General features: G+C 49.8%; 1 protein-coding gene across 5 annotated transcripts in view; it reads left to right on the top strand.

Moving 5' to 3' along the window:
* The window catches only part of BRD4 (bromodomain containing 4), an 86,213-nt gene that overhangs the window by 11,876 nt on the left and 57,623 nt on the right, over positions 1-16,714 (top strand). For all 5 annotated transcript variants that reach the window (XR_010370367.1, XM_064437191.1, XM_064437190.1 and 2 more), the window contains exon 2: positions 9,781-9,876. The gene's annotated coding sequence lies outside the window, so the exon portion shown is untranslated. The remainder of the gene's footprint in view (positions 1-9,780; positions 9,877-16,714) is intronic.

Consider the following 16,714-nt stretch of genomic DNA (forward strand, 5'->3'; position numbering starts at 1 on the left):
TTGGAGGGGGTTTTGGGGGGGATATCTTTTGGAGAGCTGTGCAGTTGTGTAAGCGTTAGTAAATGGTTGTGAAAATAGGTCATTGCTTAAGAAATATTACCCTCCCGGGACCCAGAATGACTTCTAGGTCTTAGATGTGATTTAACGTCCTCTTCTGAGCCTAGCAGCTTTGCTTTTACCTGGTTTAACTACCCGCTGGTTTTAAGATGTTTTTTTTTCTATGTCTCGGGACAGATTTAACCAGCTAAAGGCGCTGCATTTTTCACATTTTAAAGCCATTTTTGTTTTGCCTTCTCTCTCTCTTTTTTTTATCAGCTATTTTTGGTCTGACCTTGGCTTGTCCTTTCTTACCTCAGCTTCCAGTGCGGTTTCTCCGGGAAAGGCGGCTCTTTGGGAGCCCCGTGTTCTTGCGGACTGTTGATAGCGCCTGAAAAATGCGACGCAGAGCAGTTGTGGTCTCTCGGTATCCACAGCTGTGGGCTGAAAAGGAATGTGAATTTGGTTAGAGCTACGGGGCGAAGCGTAGTTGTTATTGCAAGGCTGATATCGAAAGGTTTGGAGCCCAAAATGTCCTTCTGAAAAAGCCTAGCCTGAAGGTGAGGTTATTTTAGACTCAGTGTTTGAATATAGGAGCGTAATCCTTATGGTCAACCTGACTTTTCTTGAAGGGAATTGTCTTCTAGCAGCTCTCTTTAAGCCTGGTTGTTGATAAAATATGCTGAGGCATCATTCAAGAGCTTAGGTTTAACTCCTCTCTCTTAAAACTAAGCTTAAGGAGGTTGATTGGATGAACAACTTCTGAGGAGATTCAAGGTAGGGACGAGCAGTAGCTCGTAGTGGAGGAAGATCCATCTGTTTACAGCCGTGTTTTTTCAGTGCACTTTAAAAATAGTGTAGGAAAAGGGATGAACATGGTGATGGCAAAACCCACCCCCCCCCCCGAAAAGCTGCAGAAAAGAGCTGCGATGCCTCGGTAACAACTGTTTCATGGTAGAGGGAAGATAAACAGGCAGAGACGTAAAGTAGGTCCTTATTAAAGACTGGGGTCGTGAATTATTTTGAATAGTTGAGTGTTCCTGAGCCTGTTTTGGGGAGAGTTGGAGGATGGATTTGCCGAGGTTTGCTCTTTTTTTTTTTTTAACTGGAGAAGGGATGGTAGATGTGTGATGTGCTCCCCTACGGCCGCTCCTCCTCCTCTTCCCATGTCACCGGGACAGCGACGGCCTTCCTCACCCGCTGGCTGGGTCTTCAGCAGCCCGTTAACTTGTTCTGTGTCATTAAGAAATGGGGGTTTTTTATGAACCCCAAACCTCCTCGGTGTTCCACCCCGGAATATTCCGGGCGTTCGCTGAGGCGCTTGGAAGGTGAGGCTGCTCCGTGGAGGGGTTGCTGTGCTTGAGTCAAGACCTGCAGGGTCCCAGCTCGGGGGGGCGTCGCTGACGCTCTTCAGCGCAGTTAGCCTGAGCTCAGGGCTTTTGCCGCGTGACTCGGACTTGTCTGACCTCACCTACGAGCTAATTTAGGCCGAAATGAGTAATTTACAGTAAGGATTAGCGGGAACGTCTTGGCACCGAATAACCTTCCCGCAACTCTGCGCGTACCCAGGAGGACGCGTCCTTCCCTGCCTCCCCGGAGAAAGTTGAGTTTATTGTCAGGGAGGGAGTGATTTACAAGCGGGTTTGAGTTCCTCGTTCGCCTGACGACTTTCTAAAAAACCCTTGTTGAATGAGCGAGTTGCTCGGAGCCGTCCTGCACCCCCAGCTCAGGACACGCTGACCCTGAAGTGGATCACCGGGTTCTCTTCTCCGCTGAGTCACTCGTTCCCATTTTAATTGAAGTGGGAGTAGAAACGTGCTCTCCATGTTACGTCGTCCGACTTGCCCGGGCGTTAGTCACGCGACCGGCACTGCAGCCTCTTACTGCACGAAATGTCTTCCCTCCTGGATAAATGTTGAGGTCGATGTCGATTGTTTTGGTTGTCAACTCCTGAATTAATAATTTTGTTTTTAACCTGCTTTGTAACAGGCGGTGCTTTCGTCCGCTCAGCTCTGAGAATTGTCGGTACCAAATTGTCAATTAATGGAGTTTTAAAAATTTGGCTTTTCTGGTTTGCAGCCTGTTGCTAAAGAGAGCTTCTGGTCGTGGGTGAGCGTGCCGAGGGAGGGAAGGGGCAGAAAGTCCCGCTCCTCTAATGGCTCCACATCAGACTAGTTCTAATAACAAAACTAGCAGCTGCTGTACTTCCTAAACTTGTGCTTTTTCAGGTCTTTCAAGCCTGTCTCTGCAATTAAGAGAAAGGAAATGGCTAATTTCTGGGATTGCTTAGACTGTGAGTCTCTTAACCAGACAGAAATTTGAATATAAACCCACTTCCCTGCTTTTTTTTTTTTTTTGACACAATACTTTTGAGTATTTGCATCTGGCTTTCCTTTGGCAGCTTTGTTTTAGCTTCTTAATCCTTGAAAGAAAAGAGCTGATGTCGCAGTCGGGTCGTTTCAGACTCTGAGCCTCGTACCGCGAGCCCAGAACACGTTTCCGAGGTGCGGCGTGACGGTACGTGGGAGAAAATACGGGGTTTTGGGGAAAGCACGAGGAGTCGAGTTGCTTTCGGGCGGCTTTGAAAGACCCCGGAGGCGAGTTCTGGGTCGAAGCTCGTCGTTGAGGTTGGGTGCCGCCGGCGTAAGCGCCCTTAAAATACAAACACGTGCGGGACTCTCGGTGCCCTGAGCTGCTCAGAGGAGACCGAGGCTTGATAATTAAGAAGCGATGGCTTGGCTTTTTAATTGCTTTGTCTGCTCGTTCATTGGAAACTTCCTGAGGTACGTTCGTGGCTTCAGCTCTGCGGTCGAGGCTCGTGTGATATGAAGATCCGAGGCCGATTGCTTGGGGCCCTGAATTGATCTCAGATAAACTTTTGCTCTTTCCTAAGCTCTTCAATAGCAGCGATATTCAAACAAATTCAAGAATGAGGATGGTTGGAGGCAGGTGGGGTCTGATTTGCCTCGGGGGAGGACAGTTTTGGGGGCACAAACCCTTTTTCAGGTACAAACTGCTTAATTCGGAAGGTAAAACCTCATCGACCTGCAGCTCCTGGCCAAGAAACACCCTGCAACGTTCTTCCATCCCTGAGGCTTAACTGCGCTTTGAATCTGCGGATCTCTGTTTGTAGCTGGATACTCCGCTTCTCCGACCGCTAATTAAAGGATTTGAGGCTAAATTGGTCTTGTTGAAAAACTCTTTCCAGGCTACAGAGCGCTAATATCTGCTTGCAGCGGGTAAGCTGGTCAATGACCTGAATTAAATCTTGTACCTAGCACGTTTAAGCAGTTTAATCTCTATTAAATCTGCATTATTAATTTTAAATTTACGCTTCTGCTGGCTGGGCCGGGGCTGAGGTTTGTTCCGTTCGTCTCAAGAATGAGAAATTTAGTCTCTTGCACAAAATTTTCGCGCGTCTGTGTGTAAAATGCTGGAGAAGTGGGGAAAATCTGATACGGGGGTGATGTAATGTGCAGATTGAAATTGGAATTTACCTGTAGGGAATAGAAGAAACTACAGAACACTGGAAGGAGGTGAAATTTAAGCAAAGTGGGAGACTTTCTGAGAACGTGATTTACGTGATAAGGTGTTTCCCGCTTATTTTAAGCAAAATTCTTGGCTTGGTATCTAGGATTTGCCTTGGATGGTGTATTGGACACCTCTATTTCCCTTATGTGGGCTAAAGTACCTGTTATTTAATCTATAATGACCTGCTACGTAGCCTGTATCATCAGAACCATCGATTTTTGGGTAGGTTCTGCCGGGTTTAACAACAGTTTTAACTTCACCTCTGGCTCTGGTTGCGGGATATCGCTCGTCCGTGTCCTCCCCTCCCTTCGATATCAGAAATCCTCCGCTGGGAGAAGCGAGCCGGTCTGACGGGCAAACACCCTGCTGATGTTTGTCCTCGTTTCCTGTTGGTTTGGTTAAAAAAGAGCTGATTTTTTTTTTCTTTTTTAATATATTTTCTTGCTTTAAAATTGGAGCAACTCTTGCAGAGATATTAAAGTTCTCCCGCTGTAGAAAATTGCAGGTTTTACCTTAAAATAAAAAGCCTGCGTGGGATTTGGGGCTGACACTGGAGCGTTGCCCTGACTGCAACTGGGGTTTTTTGGCAGCTATTTGGTATTATGCGGGTCTGAGTATTGTAGAACAGAAATTATAGGCACTGTTCGGTGCGAGTTTACTCCCGTTCGGGCTTTGTCCCGGCGCGGCTTTATTTAAATGCTTAAAAAGTGTTTAGTGCTGGTGTCTGAGGAAGGTCTGTGAACGCAGGAGGGGGCCAAGATCAGCGTAAGGAGGAGGAAAAACTTATCCACTCTCCAAAACACTGGGCACTCCCTGTTTTATTTTATGATCCGGTATTTTGCTGGCTCTTCTGAGGAAAAGCCTCATCCTTGGCTTCAGCCCAGGCTGCCTGCGCAGCCCTCGGTAAGCAATACCCAACGTATGGACTTTGGATCATCAAAATAACATTCCTGGGGTCACGTCCGGGTCTGCGGCCGCCCTTGGCGTTGGATGCTGATGTGGAAATTCAGGAGATCCAAGTGATTCAGGTACCAAAAGCTCTCGGTTTTTATTTCTCTGACCGCAAAACAGCCAGAGAGCGGCCGTCCTGGACGGCGACAACGATGGTTTTAGTTAAATCCTCCCCGATTCCTTCTACATTTGTTTCTCGTTTGGTGTTTACGGGGGTTTATGTTTTCTTAAGCAACTTGCTTTCGAGTTGTGCAATCGCGTGGCGCCCGCTCGTATCTCTGGTGCAGTGGCTGTTTTCGGTACAGAGCAGCCCCATCGCGGAGTCAATAAAAAGGAGCAAAAAGTGGGTTTTATTTTCCCTGAAGTCAACTCCTCTCGTTCAGTCGGCATCCAGGACCAATTCAGCAGCGCCTGTACCCGCAAACCGTCCTGTACTGAAGTTTTCAAATCCAATTCCTGGCTCCAGTTCAGTGTTTTCCTTTTGTTTGCCGTGTTGGGAAGGGCTCTTGGATCAAGGGTCGCTCGGTCGCCGCTTCTCGTCTGAGTGTCAGACTCGGGGCGTTGTTAAAGGAGCGCTGAAGTCGAAAGAAGTGGCGTTTGGAGTATAAACCACAGCTGTTAAGGGGAATAAAGGGTTATAGGCGAGAGCTGGGAAGTGTTAATTAATAGAAAAATCTGTTTTGGAAGTGTCTGAGCCTGTGGAGCGAGGCTCATTAGGTGGATGAATTAATTGACATCTGGAGGGCTGAGATACCCCGATGCCAACACTGAGTCTCGGACGATAAAGCGTGTGGCTTCAAGCTGAGAAGAACCTATCGAAGTGGTATGTACGTATATATGGGACTGAAATTCAGTGTCCCGCTGCGCTACGGCAGAGCCACGCGGGCTGTCGTGGCTCTTAGCGGCAGAAATCGGTGGCCACCGGCCTACGGGACGCTTCCCCACGTGGTTTTCTGGACTTGCCCAAAGAGTTGGACCCAACGCGACCTTGGAATTTATTTTATGTAAATTGAGATGCGTATTTTCTTGGCCGCCTGTGCCACCTGTTCTCCCTTTCGGGCTTATTTCAGGTGGGTTTCCTGGGTTTGTTTTGCTGGGCAAGTGAGGTTTTAATACTAACTGATACGCACTTTGAAATCCTAGCAGGGGGTCGTGGTGGTGGAGCATCGCTTGTGTGTTAGCGGTGGCTCGGGGTGAGCAAAATCCAACTGCAGCATGTGGAAAATATTGAGTCTTGTGGCTGTTTTCAACTGAATTGTCTTTTTGTCCCGGAGTTAAATGAACCCTGCAGAGCGCAGCCTTCGTTTGCTCCAGCAGCCTTGGTGGAGATAAGGTTCCCCAGACAAAATAAGTGGGTTTTGGCAAGATACCTGCTCTCGGCATTGATCTTTTTTTGGCGGCTGCAGAGTCGGGTGGCCTTGTGCGTCGAGCGGGAGCCGATCTGTCCCACGGAGATGAGATGTTGAAGCCTTGGGTACCTCTTGGTGGTGTCACCCTCTCAGCTGACGATCGTTTGGCCGCTTAAATGGAGAAGAGGCTCAAAGCGGGGAGGTAAAGAACAGTCTCCAGGCTGGACACGGTGCGCCAGGTGGAAGACCACGTCCTTTTGAGGGTCTCCTGCTTCTCTTAAAGCCTTTCTGGTGATGCAGTGAGAAGTTCAGGCTGCTCCAGAAGAGGGAAAAGAGTGGAGAAACCTTGAAATGGGGAGATTGACCCAAACCTGAGGGGTACAGAGGGTCCTGGGGGGTGGGTTGTGGAGCTCGGAGAGCTCTCCCAGAATGGACATAGGAGGTGGAGACATGGGTGGGAGAGACCCGAGACCCTGCCTGCTCTGCGGATCCAAAGCGGGGCGAGCAGCGAGCCGTGGCGATCCCCAAATCGGCCTTTTCGCCGCCGTGTTTATCACCTTGGAGTATCTGCAAGGGTGGTTTTGCTTTCCTCCAAGAGCTTGAGGCCCCTGTTCGTGCTAGGCGAGCGCTGTCTCGCCTTCTCCCACATGTTTTTCCTTTTTAGGGGAACATAAATGGGACCTTGATGGCTTTATAGCAACAAAATCTGCTTGAAATAGGAGCTCCCAGGTGAGGAGAAGCACTTAAATGACTTCTAGGGCCAATATTAGCGGGTTCCTGGTTAGCAAGAGTGCTGCTGGAAAATTGGGGGAGTCTTAAGAGGGACTGAGGGGTGAATTTTAGTGGAAAACGCAAGAATATGTAAAATATGAGTCAAAATTCTGCTTAGTAAAGCCGGGACGCTAAAGATGAAGGTTAATCGCGTCATGTTTATGTACTCGCTTTGAGTATAAACTCTTGTGTAGGTTGGTTGATGGCGGAGGTGATCAAACAGTCGGGTTTTTCCGGTGTATAAAGAGCACCGGGAACGGCCGTGGCTCGTTCGGAGAACGTCGTTAGTCTTCGCTCTTGCAGAAATCGGAGGCCGGCGCCAGGCGGTCGGGTTAGCGGGAGAGAAACCATCACCTGAAATCCTGGGATGCTGCGGGCTGGGTGTCCTCCTCCTGCAGCAAACATAAAACCGCCAAGTTTTGTGATCTTTTGAACACCCAAATGCCTCGTTCCGAAGAGCAGGCGACCGGGGTTTTGCTCCTGTACCTTGGATTTTGCTAATTTGGTATTAAAAAGCCGGCATCTGCTCAGAAAAGTGAATTTGTAGGGAAAAATTTGTAATTGAACACCAATGAGACTACGAACGCCAACCTTCTTGAGTTAAAACCTGCTTTCTTGAAGCAAAGTACTTGGTAAATCCTTAATTTTGCCACTGACTTTTCAGGTAAATTGGAGTAAATGTATTCCAGCCGCCCCCCCCCCCGGCCTCTCAGCTAAGGGATAAGTCATCCTAAGGTGGTTATTCTGGCTTTAATACAAACCTTTTCGTAACGCAGCTCATATTTTCAGATACCCCGAGCTGTTTGCTAGTATCACAGTCCTTGTTTCCTTGGCCTTAGCCTTTTTTTGGGGGGGGGGGGGGAAATCCTTATTTTCACTGTTTCTGGGGCTTTTTACGACATCGTTATGCCCCGTACTCTTCAAGTCTTGACTTAAATTCGCATATTGATCAAGGTTGAAACGTTTTTCCCCCGAGTTACTGTGATTGCCAGCCTGTAAACGGTACCAGCTCGTTCAGATTTATCCCGATGTGGAGAAAACCGGCAAAGACAGGGAACATAAACCTTCTAAATCACCGATTTTTAGCTTGGTTTTGTAGTTGCGAGTCTTACTAGGAGATCTGGCGTCTTCCTCCCGTAAGCACGTGCTGTTCTTGGAGGTCTTTAACTGCCGGGACCCTACGGAGGGTGCTGGAGAAAGAACTTCATCAAACAAGTCTGAAATCTTAAGCTACTGGTGCCACAGTGGTCAAATCGTGTAGATTTTTAGAAGATTGAAAGTATTGATTTATTTATTCCAATCTTTATTTCAATAGTGTGGGATTGTTTTGGTAGGAAGACGGTGAATTCTGCTGAAGGAAGAGCCGCTCTCTGGAGATATTCCTTCCCCCCCTGCGTTCCAAAAGGAAATTTAAAAGCTACTAAAGGGGTAGAAGGTAAATTATGGTCTTAAAAAATGTATTTTAAGCAAACGGCCTCTTCCTCCAGGCTTCTGAGTTTGATTATTGGGAACCAGAGATGAAATTAAGTCCCTTCTGCATCTGTTCTAGGCTGTGGCTGTCGCTAGCTGGAAAGAAAAATAGTATTTGCAAGCAAAAAACAACCCATATTTGAGATTTAATCTGGTTTCTATTATCAGATTAGTGATGTAATTGTAACTTGTGGCATTCACGGAGCAGGTCTGTTAATGGAGGCACTTGGGAAACAGCGATGCTAACAGAATTAGGGGGGTTTTTAGGTTTATAATCACTAAAAAGCACCAGAAGCGGCCAGAACGGACCATGGGTTGTATCGGAAAACGTAGGTAGGCAGAAGCACGCGATGCTGCTGGGTGCTCGAGGCTTGCGGTGGATTTACCTGCCTGCAGGGAGCTGTTAGGGTTGTCTCGGAGAAGAAATCGTGTTGTGAGTGTTTCAAGAGCTCGTTTGGCCTGGCTGCAGGGTTTGAACCCTTCGAGCAGGTTCGGTGCCCGCCTTCCTCCGGGGTGGGCTTTGCTAGGAAGGCAAAGAGCAAGTATGGCACTCGTAAGATCAGCTGAACCTCTGAAAAACCAGCACTAAAATGTCGATTAAAGCCTGGTGGTAATTACTGTGGTGTGACAAAGCCCCGAGCAACCCGTTGGAACTTCTGAGGTTGGCCCCGCCGTGAGCAGGCGGCCTCCAGACATCCCCTTCAGCCTTCGGTATTTCTCACCCCGGGGGCAGGTGAGTCTCGCTTTGCTTTCACTAAATTTTCCACGCCTGTTTGCTAGGGCTAAGCCTAAAGTTAGTCAGAGCTGTTAAGCCAGTCCTTCTTTGGCCTCTTGGGTTTTGTGTGTGTTACTGCGTGCTGAATTCCTTTTTGTTGGGGAAAAAGTGTTGTCTCCTGTATCCTTTAAGGCCTGTCCTGCCCCTGAAAAGGAAATTAAGTATTTATTATATATTTTTTTAATAGTTTCATTTATTTTGGGGCTCTGATATACAGCGAGCTGGCTCTGGAGGCGTGCTGGGTGTTTCACAAGCATGAGCGATGTTAAAAAGGCGTTGGTTGTGGTTACGGTCGTCTTCCTGGAGATCGCCTTTGTGGTAGGAGCTTAAATCTCATGTTTGGTGCTTTTTTTAGGTCATTTCTGTGAAAAGATGAAACACGAGCGTTGCGGTTCTTGTGTTGGGGCTGCAGATGGGTTTGAGATCTCTTGTAAGCTGCTAAGCCAGGCTTTGAGATGCCTAAAGCTGGGCAGCGGTCCCTGGCATTGGGCTAAACCCGGGTCTTAGAACCGGCTTACAGCCTTTTTGAGTAATTTGCGGGTTATTTTTTCTTGTTTGGGGAAAGCTGAACCCAAGGGATTGGGCCTGTGCTTATCGGAGCGCTCGACAAGAGGCGTATCGGGTTGGTTAGCTCAGATTAAATCATTTTTCTCAGTATATTTAAATTTCTGAAGTGTGCACGCTTTGGATGATGGTCTGACCTGTTGTCTTGGATCCCTTCGCCCACCCACGGCTGCGCTGCTTTTCATCATCAGGGGTTCCTGGTTTTCTGACTCGTCCGTATCATTACCTATAAATAAAAATGGAAATCTGGAGAGCGGAAGGGCGAAGGATCAAAGTTAGCAATGGTTTTTTTGGCCGTAATTCTGAAATAACTCTCCTTTCTTTTCCTTACAGATCTTTCTTTCACAATAGTAGCTCCAAAAATGAAGGTCAGAGGATTCAGCTGGTGAAGAACCACCGAACACCTCGAAGGGGCAACTCTGATTTCAGGTAATTATCCTGAATTTTACTTATCTGCTGATCTACGGGGTGCGGCTTATTTTGGGGCAGTAACGGCTCTTTTTGGGGCTGTCACCGGAGAGAAGGTGATGTAAAGCAGGGACTGCAGGAGTTAATTACAGCCTAGGCATGAGCTGTGCTCGCTGCCTTCTCGAGTGCTTTGGATCGAGTAAATCTTGTCCGCGCTGCAGCCAAAGCGTCCCTGGATTTGCCGGATTTACCGATAGGCGTTTGCCGGCGCGAGCGAGCGGAGACTGGGTTATGTGAACCTCCAGCCTCGTTAAGGCTGGATCAAACTCGATCCTCCTGACACTCCGTTAGACGCCGAATTTAAATCTGCTTTACCAAGGACGCTGGTTCCAGCAGGGGAAGATAAGAGGGAGAAAGAGCGGAGAGCTGAGGTGGGAGCTGAGGTCAGGGAGAACCTTCACACACGTGAAATAATTCATTGTTTTCTGCATCTTGGTGTATTTCTCTGGTATTTAAGAACACCAGACACAGGGTTTTCCCTCCCTGCACGTACATGTAGAGCTGTATCTCCCATACCAATGCTTTGAGTGAGTCCCGGGGTCTCCCGCTGCTGCCACCGAGTCCAAATTTGGCCACTTTCTGCTCATTTGGGTATTTTTGGGAGCCTGCTTCTGGCTCGGGTCGCCGTCAGACAGTGCTGTGCCGAGCTGCCTTCTCCTGGGGGTTTGTATCCGCTCAGCTCGGGAAAATGGGGACACAAATGTGATGGGTTTTGGTGCCTTTACCCAGAACTTGCTCTTATGAGCGTATTTTCTCTGGTAGTTTGCCCCAAAAGGCTTGGTAAGGTAATAAATGGGGAAAACCACCCCAAATACACAACTATTGGGTTTTTTTTCATGGCCTCAGCTTTAAAAGTACTTGGTTGGCTTTGTGACATCTGAATGTTTTGGCAAGATTGGAGATTTATCATCTCCAGGAACAGTAATAATCTCCAAGGTGTGTATGGTTACAGACATAGCCCAGACACGATGAGGGAGCGGCTTTCTGAAGTCTCAGCTGGGAAAAGCTGTATTTTAAATACTCAGCTGCTCTCAGAAGGCCTTGACCTTGGAGGAGTTTTTGTTAGTGGAGAGCAAGAAGCAAAATTGCGGGGGAAAAACCTTTTATCTTTCCAGGAAAAGAACAACTCTTGCAAGTATTGGCATGGAGTAGCGAGCAGGCATCGAATCTTGTTTTTTCTTCTCAAACTGGGAGCTTTTCTGCAAGGGTCACACTCGGGTCATCCCTGTAGGATGCTGAAATCTGGCATTGTGGTTGAAAACTAATAGTAGAATGGGTTAAAAAGTCATTTTTCTGACTTAGAATTGCTAAACTTCTCTTCAACAACTTTTCTGAGTTGTTCAGTCACCCTCAGCCAGGTTCTGCCGTCTTTTCCATCCGCCTGGGTGCGCCGGGTGCTCTGGGGATTGAGGGAATTGAGTTTGGGGTAACGATGTTGGGTGCCGCTGTCTCAAAACAGATATTTGGGGGAAGGCACAGGCTTGTCTTAACCACAAAGATAACTGGAGCCGGCGGCAGGTCGGGCTGTGCCGGTGGGTGAGGACACGGCGCCGTAGAGTTCGCGCCTCTAGATTTTGGGCTGGCAGACGGGGGACCCGTCGCTCGGTGGGGCTGGGGACGTCTGCGTTGGTCCCACTGGATGGGGACACTTTAGGGTTGAGGTGGGTTGGCCTTGGGTGGGTGCCAGGTGCCCACCCAGCCGCTCCATCGCTCCCCTCCTCAACTGGAGGGGGGGGGGTGTGGAATACAACAAAAGGCGAGAAATTAAACCCAATCTTAAAACCCCTTCTCCCCACCCTTCCCTTCTTCCTGGGTTCAGCGTCACTCCCGAATTCTCCACCTCCCCCCATCAGTTGATCACACAGTGTCTCTGCCGCTCCTTCCTCCTCCTCACACTCTTCCCCATCTCCAGCGAGGGGTCCCTCCTGTGGGAGGCAGCCCCCCATGAACTTCTCCAGTGTGGGTCATCCGTGGGGCTGCAGTTCCTGCTAGAAGACCTGTTCCAGTGTGGGCTCTTCTCCGTGGGGTCACAGCCTCCCTCGGGCACGTCCACGTGCTCTGGTGTGGGACTCTCCGTGGGGTTGCAGGGTGGGCTTCTGCTCCAGCACAGACCCCCGTGGGCTGCAGGGGGACAGCCTGCTCGGCCGTGGGACGCCGCGGGGGTGGGCATCTGCTCCGCCGCGGACCCCCATGGGTGAGGACACGGTGTCAGCCTCAGGGGTTGGGCAGGCAGCAGACTTGGAGCGGTGTCACAGAGCGGTGGTGGGACCTTGACTTCACCTCTGGATCTCGGAGAGAGGACCCGTCACTCGGTGGTGCTGGGGACATCTGTTGATCCCACTGGATGGAGGCAAGTTAGGGTTAAGGCAGTGGCTCTTCCTCCCTTAGGTCTAGCTTAATAATGAATAGTTCTGGTATAAATCACCCTTCACAAATGTGTTTGAGGTTCTGGGATTGTTTAGTTTTCCAGAGAAACGCATCTTGGCCAGAGTTATCTTGGAAAGTGCACGTGGGTGCAAAGGGGGTCTGTTTGAGTGTACGCTAAAAGCTTTAACTGCCGAGCCAGGGGAGGAAGCCGGTACAATATTCACCGAGATATTTTTGTGGTTCAAAAACCGCCTTAAAACTGGGCGGCTGAACCTAAACGGAGCTACTTGAAGTGTCACATAATTTATGTGCCGGCTTATACACCCATTGTCCTCAAACCCCTGCGGTAAAATGTGGTATAAAACCCTAACGCTGCGCAAAAGCCCCCCTGGATGTGGCTGCGTAGTATGTCCAGCCTAACTTTGTAATCAATAGTTTTGTAATAATATTCTAAGATAGGAATCAATAAAAGTTGATAACTCTGCTCTTTGAAAGTGGCAAAATCTTTACAGCGTCAATGGTTTCTGTGGCAGGGACGTGTTCGCTGTTCAGCAGCTGGGAGCTCTACTGCAAAAAAAGCGTGGGTCTGTGGCTCTTTAAGCTCTTCTCAGGTGTAAAACTGCTCAGATTCCAGTTCAATTATATCTTTTTTTCCTTTGAGCCCTGGAAAAGTGAGCCTAGAAATAGCTGCTCCCCACAAACAACAGCAGGGACAATGAAATAAACTTCCATGGCGATGTTTTTCTCATCCCATCTGCGTAGATACCCCGAAAAGCGGAGGGAGGCCCCATGGTTCAGGGCACAGGAATAAATAAAACTCTTCTGGTGAGGAAACCTGCTGTATTTAGGGTGGAGAGCGAAGCGATGGCAGAATTCACCCTCTGACACCCACCTTGTCCCCAGAGGCAGCCCCTGGGAGCGCCGGGGTAACTCCCGCGCGGAGGTGGGGGAGCGAGGAATGGCGATGCCGCTACCGGCTGCGGGCGGCGCAGGGCCCAGGCTGGACCCGGGAGAGGCGTCGTTAAAACGGAGCGGTGAACACGACTTAAAGATGGGTGGGTTTTTCTTTAGAACCAGGGTGTTTCATATCTTTATCAATGATGTGGATGAGGGGATCTAGTGCACCCTCAGTAAGTTTGCAGGTGGTGCCGAGTGGGGAGGGAGCGTTGATCTGCTCGAGGGGAGGAAGGCTCTGCAGAGGGACCTGGACGGGCTGGATCGATGGGCTGGGCTTAACTGGGTGAGGTTCAACAAGGCCAGGGGCCTGCTCCTGCCCTTGGGTCACACCAGCCCCAGGCAGCGCCCCAGGCCTGGGGCAGAGGGGCTGGGAAGTGCCCGGCGGAGAAGGCCCTGGGGGTGCTGGCTGACAGCCGGCTGGGCATGAGCCAGCAGTGCCCGGGTGGCCAAGGAGGCCACCAGCCCCCGGGCTTGTGTCAGCCCTGGTGTGGCCAGCAGGAGCCGGGCAGGGATGGGGCCCCTGTGCTTGGCCCTGGGGAGGCCCCACCTCCAATGCTGGCCTCAGGTTTGGGCCCCTCGGGACAAGCAGGGCCTTGAGGGGCTGGAGCGTGTCCAGAGAAGGGCAGCGGGGCTGGGGCAGGGTCTGGAGCACAAGTGTGCTGGGGGGCGGCTGAGGGGGCTGGGGGGGTTTAGCCTGGGGAAGAGGGGGCTGAGGGGAGCCCTTCTCGCTCTCTGCAGCCCCCTGAGAGGGGCTGGAGTGAGGGGGGGTCGGTCTCTGCCCCCAAGGAACGAGCGATGGGACGAGAGGGAACGGCCTCGAGCTGCGTCAGGGCAGGTTTAGGTTGGGTGTGAGGGGAAATGTCTCCCCTGCCAGAGCGGTCAGGGAGTGGCACAGGCTGCCCCGAGAGGTGGGGGAGTCGCCGTCCCTGGGGGGGTCAGGCACCGCCCAGACGTGGCCCTTGGGGACGTGGTTTATTGGGGGGGGGGGGGAGGTTGGGTTGGGGCTGGACTTGATGACCCTCAAGGTCTTCTCCAACCTTAATGATTCTATGAACCACAAGGGGTTACAGCAGATACCAAACCTCTGCCACAAGCACCTTGGTGAGGATTTCACTGTCCTATTTCTGCAGGAAATGGTTAAAAAATAAAGTGGAAATCAAAACGCAAAGAGCTCAGAGATAGGAAGCGACGCTGTGGGGTGAGGGTTGCAAATTCTCTTTCTCTGGATGTCAATAAATTAATTTACAGCAGCAGCAAAGTAATTCCTGCGCTGGAAACGGCACCAGCAGCTCAGGGAGGGATAAAAAAATAATATAGATTGTGAAGCTGAGCGGTCGCTCGGTTGGTCCGAGGGAGTTTCTGTAGGAGCGTGGTGGAAACGTGGCCGCGCTACGGACGAGCTCGAGGCTTGTGACCCTGGATTTCACAGAGCGAAACCTCCTGTTTCTGGCAGCAGTCGCTGCTAACGTGCGATAACGTCAAGGTCTGCAGGGGTGCTGCGTCCCGTACGACTTCGGGGAGGGTTTGGGGCAGGCGCCAAACAGCTCAGCCTTCGCATGTCACGCGTCGTAGTTAGAGATATTTTAGTTTTTAAGTGTTCTGTATCCTATCTCGGAATTCTTGGGCTGTTCCCTTGAACAGTTTCAAGGAAAAATTGCAGAGGGAAGGAGAGCTGCGGCGGTTTGGGGGAGAGCAAAGTGGAAGGAGGGAAGACAAAAAGGCAGAGTTTAAGGTAAGAGTAAATTTCACCTATTTATTAATCGGTATTTAAACAACGGCACCCATTTCTACACCTTAATGTGTAAAGGGAGAGAGCAGGGTGGGATTTCTCCCTCTTTCACACGCCGATGTTTGCGGCGCAGATGAATCACTAGAAAAACCTGACCCTGCTAGATGTGGATGTATTATTTAGGGTAAAATACTTCCCCTCGTCTTAAATCTGGTCCGTGATGGAGTTTGCATGGAGACGCTATCCTGTGGATTCGATTAACCCACTGCAGCGTCCAGCGTGTTTTAACATCGCCGTAAACGTTGCCAAAGTGCCTGGTCTTGGGTTGCGGGTGCCCGGCAGGAGGAAAGGATATTCTTCCCCCGCCTGCGCCATCTCCAGAGCGCTGGGGACTAGGTGTTTTGGGTAAATCAATCCGATTTAACTCGAGGGCGTGTAAGATGGATACGGAAGAAGAGGTCTGGACCGCTCGAAAAGCCACAAGCGCTCTAGGAACACTCCTCAATCCCGCTTTTTTTAAGAAAAACTTAAATGCTGTTGTCTAATCCCGGTAGCTAAACCCTGAAATCCTCAATTAATACAGCATAAATTTGCTCCGACACCAGCTTTGATACAAAAAATGGATTTTTTTTTCTTAGAATCCTGCTCCATTTCATCCTGTGGAGTTGTGCCAAAAGCCGAGCTCAGTCCCGCGTCTCGCAGAAGGTGAATCCCTGACGCCCCGCGCCTTTATCCCCCCCGCCCAAAATAATTTTGCCAGGGGGTCAGAGGGAGCAAACCGCGACGATAAGCGACCCTCGGTCTCGATGACGGTCTCCGCACGAGCACCGTGGAATAAGGTTCACCTCTGCGCCCCCCTCGTTCGGTGTTTCCAATCCATTCCGAAGTGATATTCATGATGATGATGGAAACGAGTTTCCCCTTCGGTCTCTATCTGATCAGAGAGATTTTGGAGCGTGTGGTTCTTGCATTTGTGGGGTGAGGATTGCTTGCAGAGGGTTGTTGTTGAGATCCTCTGGGCTCCACTTAGCTTTTAATCTTCTCTTTTGATAAAAACATAACCACCTTTTACAGAAATAATAATAATAAACCACCTTGTGCGGTTTTTCTCACCTGCAGGAAGTTGGATTTTGTAAAAACAGATCAGTGACTTGGGGGGAAAAAAGCTCATTTCATATTTTTCTTGTTGGAAAATATCTTGGATTTTGTCTTATTTCTTCTCTTACCTCAGTTTCCCTCCTCCATCGTCAGGACTTTTACTTCGCGCCCATTCAAGGGCTCTGTTTTTCCTTTATCCTCTTAAAAATCAAGTGTTTTCCAACACAGACACGCCGATGCCGCCTTGTTTTCCAACTAATTAATCCCCGCCGCTCGTGTCTTGGTCTCAAAAACCTTTCCTGGTTTGGGTCTTTCCAACTTTACCTTCCTTAAACCTGCCTTGTCACCCCTGTGGAAGCCCAGTGGGTCATTCTGGGTGATGCTGGAGGAATGCGGTCCCTGATTCCCATGTTAATGGGGATAATTAGCATCTCTTTAAAGCCGAACAGGGACCTGTTGAGTCACCAGCCCTGGAGGTATTTAAAGGACGTGTAGCCCTGGCACCTGGGGACATGGTTTAGGAGACTTGGAGGTGTTGGGTTGGCGGTTGGACTTGAGGATCCTCAAAGTCTCTTCCAACCTCAAGGGTTCTATGTTTCTATGAACCAGGAGGACAACCTAGATCCTATTTGGCCCGTACTCACTGAT

The sequence above is a fragment of the Phalacrocorax carbo genome, chromosome 30, assembly GCF_963921805.1.
Source record: "Phalacrocorax carbo chromosome 30, bPhaCar2.1, whole genome shotgun sequence".
Classification (NCBI taxonomy): Eukaryota; Metazoa; Chordata; class Aves; order Suliformes; family Phalacrocoracidae; genus Phalacrocorax; species Phalacrocorax carbo.